The sequence below is a fragment of the Pecten maximus genome, chromosome 11, assembly GCF_902652985.1.
Source record: "Pecten maximus chromosome 11, xPecMax1.1, whole genome shotgun sequence".
NCBI lineage: Eukaryota > Metazoa > Mollusca > Bivalvia > Pectinida > Pectinidae > Pecten > Pecten maximus.
In genome coordinates this window covers 39,344,933-39,352,685 of record NC_047025.1, presented here as the reverse complement: position 1 = coordinate 39,352,685, position 7,753 = coordinate 39,344,933, and positions in this window count along the sequence as shown.

Below are 7,753 nucleotides of genomic sequence, written 5' to 3'. Positions count from 1 at the left end.
TAAAGTTAAATGTGCCAGTGCGTTTTCAAATTTGCTTTTTGTTCCCTTTCTTATCATTTCTGAAACTATTGCTTTAATACTACTTAATTCACTCTACTTGGTATTTTAGGTTATTTGTAAAACTACTGGTTTGGTACTTATTTATTCAATCCAGCAGTTTTGTTCAATTTTATACAAGATTATACATGTATTTTGCTCTGTCTTCCTGATGTAAAACTATTAGTGTATAGTTTATAACATGGTCTAGTACTTCTTTGTGATATTTGTTGTCAGAATCCAAGATTAATTACATGTGTCTACTTGATTCCTGATTTTAAGTAAAGCTACATCTTTATTTAGATATATATTGAATAATATTATCAAGAATTTTGAGTTCTGTTTATGGTAAATGTGCTACCCCAAAAACATTACTGAGGTATCTTTTCTTTTCTGAGGTTATTTGTAAGAATATAAATTTATATTAATAATTTCTGTCTATTTGATGATATATTTGTCGTCTTTCCAATTTTATGCTATATTTGTCTATATTTCCTTCTTCATGATGTTTTTCTAGAATCATATTTTGTGTTTTTCCGACTAGTTCTCTTTTTCTTCGCCTTCTCTGTAATTTTTCACAACCTGTTTCCTAAATGACGAATGCTAGCCACCTATCGGAATTATACTACTTGTCTCGGATGTTTATTAGTGCTCGCCTTGATAGAGCTACAGTTTAAATCTGAACAAGTACCACTAATCCATATTGTACCACAACCAGCGTCTAACGGATATATATAACGTAATCAATAGGATGACGTTGAGAATCCGGTTAAATGTTATCATGCCTCAACGTTAAAGGTATGCAGTAACAATACAGACAAGTTTTGCTATACATTGTAAGTAAATATAACTCTAAATAACGCGATTAGTTCAAGATTGGACTCCCTCATGGTACCCTTTAATGACTTTAACTCCACTTTATGATACTAAAACTTCTTCAGTACACAATACCACGACCGCAACCTTGATTTTAAATAAACCGAGATTTGTAGTAGAAAGAAATGATTACCAGGCCAAATCAGTAACAACACATTGTCTAAAAACGCATTTTGTGATGTTTAGGGTTCAAATAAAACGATAAAGGCTCCTCCTAAATAGTTAAACGGTAACCTGAAAATATACAATACAGAAAATTAACTTTGTCTAAAAAAGGAATATATGTTGGTAGCTTTTCCTGAGTTATCAAGCAATATTACAAGTATCAATTAATGAGATGCTTCATTTGGAGGCATAGCCACGTACCTATCAAGGAGACAGTTAAAATGTGGTCTCGATTTTCGGGATCAAGAGATTCAAAATTGATGATTTTTATCATTTGAATTTGAAGCTTGAATTTTTTAAATCTAATGAACGTGATTGATCTTAATTACTCTGAAAAGGAATTCAATACAACGTCCGTTTTAAGAAATATAAGAATATCCTGTCCTTGATTTTTCAAAAGCTCATCAAATTCATATAAAGTCAACACTAGCACTAGACATAGTACTGATGATATTTTTTTATCTATAGTTGAACCGGCCACACCAAGAATGACCCCTGTCTATATCCCCGACCACTGTTTACTGTAGGACCATATATCAAAGTCATCACTGGACCTGTCTTGTCAACTTGACACCCATACAAAGCTTCTTAATTTTGCATTATTGATATTAAATTGATTTATTTATAATGTATGAGATACGATATCGATAATTTTGTTACAAAAAAAAAATATAATTATTTTGGGTGATTTATAAAATATCAAGAAACTATTTCATTTAAGAAGGTTCTCGTTTTCATGGCAAGGTTAACCTGCTTCACAACGTATTGTGGATATTTGTAAGTGTTTCAAATTGCATGTCATTCTGCAAGTTGAATGTTTAAATCACTTCATGGCGATGACAATTTTTACGAGATTTCTGTTTAGTTTTGGATTATAAACCAGAGTGTGTATAACATATGTACTGAGACTTCCTGTGGTATTTTATTTGATGAGATTATTCTACACGTCAATATTACCATGCAATATCTTTCCCCAATATCGGAAAATGACGTATGATCTATCCCCTAGGTCGGGATGGATAAAAAAGATCGATACCTCAAACATTCTTATCAGAGATTCCCGTTATTAGAAAGGTTTCACTAGGTTTCGAACAATCGCCATTTTGTTTTAAAGCAGTGGATCTATTGTTAGAAGAATGCAGGTGAGAGACAGAGTGTTGTTTAGAGCATAGAATCGAAAAGTGTCCATAACATATCATCGTGATTCCCGAAACAACAGGATGCAGAGGGTTATAACACTTACCTGGGTGGTCGGCCTCTTCTCTCTTGCGGTTGTAACGTCTGGAAATTTCTTTCTGGGTGATCCACGACTTGGCTACCCAAGTTACTGTATTTGTCTGAAGAATGATAAACCTGGACAACCATCTTCGGTATTGTTTCAGCGGGACACACTCAACACGACTTCGTCAGGGACGGCCTACCGATTGTACAGTGTGGTCTCTAATGTCTCCTCAGCGTTAGGGTTTTGTGTTGCGGACGCCTTGGACTTGGAATCCTTTCCTTCCCTCCACAGTGTGGATATAACGAAGATTAACATAACGTCAATAGGCGGCATGCTGAAGGCTATGGCGGAGGCTCAACTGCGCTCTCTCTCTTATACAAACGTGTGTATTTCCTACTTACACGTGTTTAATGTAACAGTTAAAGTGGGATAATGTGTTTATTTTACCTAAAAACGTGTAAAACTGGGATGGTTCAAAACGTAAGGATGGTATATAAACATTTGTTAACAACACACGCGAAACATTAGAATGCTTGATGTGCAACAACACGCGTAAAACATGAGGAAATATACATTTATTAGATACACTAATAAAACATAAAAACAATGTATATTCTCAACATCGCGTGTAAATCGCGTGGAAGACAATACCTACCTACATTTATGACCGCTCCTTTACGAATGGATAAATAGGAAACGTTGACCATTGGATTTAGGAGTCCGTGGTAACAGTCCTCGACTTTGTTTGATTAAGACTCACGTTGTGTCCATCGTCTTGTTTTAATCCTCATCAACCATATTCTTGTTTCTTTGTGCTTTCTCGTCCTTACATTTGTATTATTCCACCACGTACTGGCTACTGTAATAATAGTCCGTGTACTATTTTACTCTGAATAATCGGGGTTCGATTCCCCGATTGGACGTGAAAGGTTTTGTGACCACATGCACAGTCTCGTGTGCATTCCTCTGGGTGCTCCAGTTTTTTCCCACAGTAAGAACCCTCGCACGCTTCCATCAGGACCAATAAGGGTGATTAATATAAGTTGATATAACTTGTTTCGCAATTAAAATACATATAGTTATGTAATCGTCGTTCCATTTATATTTCCCAACTTCATTAGTATTATATTACTTTCATTATAATCATTCCATGAATATTTAATTACTGTCGTATATATCATTATAATATTTCATTCGTTCCATCAGTATTTATTCTTTCAATCAATGTTTCATTACTGTATTTTCATCATTCCATTAATATTTTATTACTATATTACCATCGTTCCATTAACATCTTATTAATATATTTTCATTGTTCCATTAGTATTTTATTACTTTATTACCATTGCTCCATTAATATTTTATTGATATAGTATCACCGTTCTTTATTACTGTATTGCCATTTCTACAGTGAGTTGTTATTTGTATGATTATATAGACGATTTATTACTTAAATATAATTGTATTAATGATCCATTTCACCTCTCAAATGTTAATACATTTATGCTTATGTATATTTTAATCACAAGCTTGTAACATTACTGAATTCGTATATTAAATACTTTGGTAAATAAAAAAAAAAAAACACTTATAAGTTTTCGATAATTGTGAAAAATTCTATAGTAAGATGTTTTTAATTTCATGACTTTGGTAGTAAAGTTATGAACACTGTATGAACACATGTTGTAACATTAGTATACATTCTTATTGACCTGAGTACTAATTTGAGTACGATATTGTAACCACTGTGGTAAACACGTGCTTTGTAAAGTATAGTCTCGTTTGGAATAAAGAAGTGCGCTACCCTGCCCTTGTTATAACAGTATTACGTACATAAACATTGTACATACTGTACCTGTCTTAATTAAACATTGACATTGTAGGTATATATGCTACTTAATTGCTGTTTCTATCTTGGTCTGGGAAATATAAAGTGTATATTATCTATTTTGAAAAATTGTAACCATAGAATAAATAAAATAAATAAATGAATAAATAAATAAATAAATAAATAACCCGAAAGATAGCACTTGAAAAAAATGACAAACACATCTATACACGGCTGTCAATACGTCTACTCAAGTGTAACGTTCTGTGGGCATGTCCTGGAATTACTGAAACACTGACCTTCAGGATTAAAAACGATCATTGGGAATACTAGGATTTAATATGGAAGTACCCGTATACAATACGGGAATACTCGTATTAAATACAGAACTATCTGAATTCAATATGGAAATACTCGAGTCGGATATAGACTTACCTGTATTCAATATGGAAATACTCGAGTCTGGTGTAGACTTACCTGTATTCAATATGGAAATACTCGAGTCTGGTGTAGAATTACCTGTATGTATTCAATATGGAAATACTCGAGTCGCATGTAGACTTACCTGTATTCAATATGGAAATACTCGAATCGGATATAGACTTATCTGAATTCAATATGGAAATACTCGAATAAGATATAGAACTATCCGTATACAAATATAAAACTTCCTTTTTTCAACACGGAAGCCACATTCAGTATTAAAGAAACCGTATTGATTTAGGAAATATCGTAGTAATTCTCGATTGTACAGCCAGCTGTGACCAATAGCAGCTTACATTTTGATAAACTCTATTACTTGTAACTGCCCTTATCTAAATATCCTTGTTATGTGCATGGCAAGATCTAACAACAGTTAAACAACGTCTACTTTGTCTTACATGTAAACCTGCACCATCGTAATATAATGATATCATATTTAATATCTAATACTATTTGAAATAGTGGTAACGTGAAAATAGATAATACAAGTACAGTTAAAAATCCGAAACTCTGAAGTGTTAAATACTATCAGTCTGTCTAGATAAAACCGACGTACGCTTGTGTCACCACTTTCATACAAAATGTACTTGTAATATACATAATTATTATAGCTGGTGCAGTAGTGATTATACACAGGTGTACACCAGATTACCTGCCGAGAGTTGATTGGTTATATGTTTATCTAACCCTAATACTATACTCTTCAAATTCTATACGACATGAAATCTAATTCGCATGTAGCTTCAAACAGTGCTTCCCGTCAGCTTATTTGTGATATTTCGGCAGCTTTATTTACACTAGTGTGTAATTCTCGAACTGATGACAATATCTAGTCTCCATGATATCACTTAGTCATTGCTGAGTAAGCCGTGTCACCACCAATAACCAATATATCACAACGTCAGAGCGCTATTACTTCAACAATCTTAACTATCATATCGTTATAACATACTGCATATAAACAATTATGATTATTATTGGCAATTCACTGGTCGAAAAATGCCAAAAGGTAGGCTATATACATCGTAAAATGTTGAAAGTTAGACTGTATAATATATAGAGACTATGTCTAAACCTTTCATGTTTTACTAATGTAATGGAAGTTAGACTGTATAATGTATATTATACCTAAACCTTTCTTGTTTACTAATGTAATGGATGTTAGACTGTATAATATATAGAAACTATGTCTAAACCTTTCATGTTTTACTAATGTAATGGAAGTTAGACTGTATAATGTATATTATACCTAAACCTTTCATGTTTAGTGATGTAATGGAAGTTAGACTGTATAATGTATATTATACCTAAACCTTTCATGTTTAGTGATGTAATGGAAGTTATACTGTATAATGTATATTATACCTAAACCTTTCATGTTTAGTGATGTAATGGAAGTTAGACTGTATAATGTATATTATACCTAAACCTTTCATGTTTTACTAATGTTTTCATTTCAACATATTTTATTGACAATCAAATGGATTGAACATCAGGCTAAGCCTATATTAAAGTTCTCTCCATAAATTATTACATTTATTTCAAATAATTAGTATTTGGTTATTAGTCAAGAATGGAAATTACAGAAAATATATATATAGAAAGAGTATTTGTGAATAATATATAACGATAATCTTATGTATTTTCTTTTTCTTTATAATAATTTTCAAATTATTGTTAAATATTTATGAGAACTCGTTTACTATGCAGGAGAGAGACAAGTGCCTGATCAACAACAGAGTTTCTGACTATAATGTTTTACTTATGTAATGGAAGTTAGAATGTATAATGTATATTATACCTAAACCTTTCATGTTTAGTGATGTAATGAAAGTTAGACTGTATAATGTATACAAACTATACCGAAACCGTTCATGTTTTAGTGATGTGTTATATAGAAAACAGTGACACAACCACGGAGGGCTTTACTCCTGTCCAATCGTCAACTTATCCAGTACAGAACATCGAGAGACAAGTGTGGACATATGATATAAACTTCCCTATGGTTGTTTTACTGATAGATAATAGTGTAAATGAGGACATACTGCCGACTCTACCAGATAAGACAGGCCTGGGGGGAAGTCAAACACAGGTAATCGATAACACAGGTAAATCTTAACCCTCACGTCTTGTATAAATATTTGACTTTTAAACTTTTTCTATCTCTGAATAGTATTGAAATCGATGTTTAACTGTTGAGACTAGCCTATACAATGCTTATTATGAATACTGGACCGAAGAATACACAATTCTTAGGAAATACTTATCATGTACACGTTGCAAATAATTGCTGTCGACCGGCCATACATTTATGAGCGAGTAATTACAGTTAAACAAACAAAAACTATAATAACACTACATGAATATAGCTTTTCTTGTGTAGTACTTATTCATTCGTTTAGTCGGCCTCGGTTCAGTGAATACAAAATTGATTAATTTCCTTTCATTAATAAAACCTATAGACAGGCTAGTGCAGATTATAGGTTGTCTGTTATGACATAAAGCTCACACCAACCTTCTGTCTAGTGTACAGATGATATATCTGGAGCGATAGGACAAGACTATACTTGCGGACACTGAGATTGGAGCAATGATGCTGGACGTTCATACCGTCACCGTCGTGGTACTTTCATCAATCCTGCTAGTAGATTCATCAACATACTATCTTGGTGACAGTAGGTTCAGTCTTCCAAGTTACTGCATATGTATCGAACAGGATTCTAGCAGCAGTTCTTCTTCAGAGGAAAATGGCGGATCTGCGGTATTTACAAGAGATACCCTCAACACGACGGAGGACCAAGCAGAGTATAATCTATACAGTGTTATATTCAACATTGATAAACAATTAGGCTACTGTGTTACGGACACTATTCAGACGACAGCTTTCCCTGCGATGACAATTTTGGACTTATCCAGTTCCGAAATGGAAACACAACAGACTATGCTTCAACAGCTGGCATTTCTACATTTGCAGGCGTCATCTCTAACCGAGGCATGTGTATCATACGTCCTTAATTCAACATCAACCTGATAAGTCACTCGTCCATAACTTGACCGGAATTATTTAAATCAACGACTTATCAACAAATTACAAATGATAAAAACATACTTCTGAACTGATATTACGACCGGTTTACCAATAT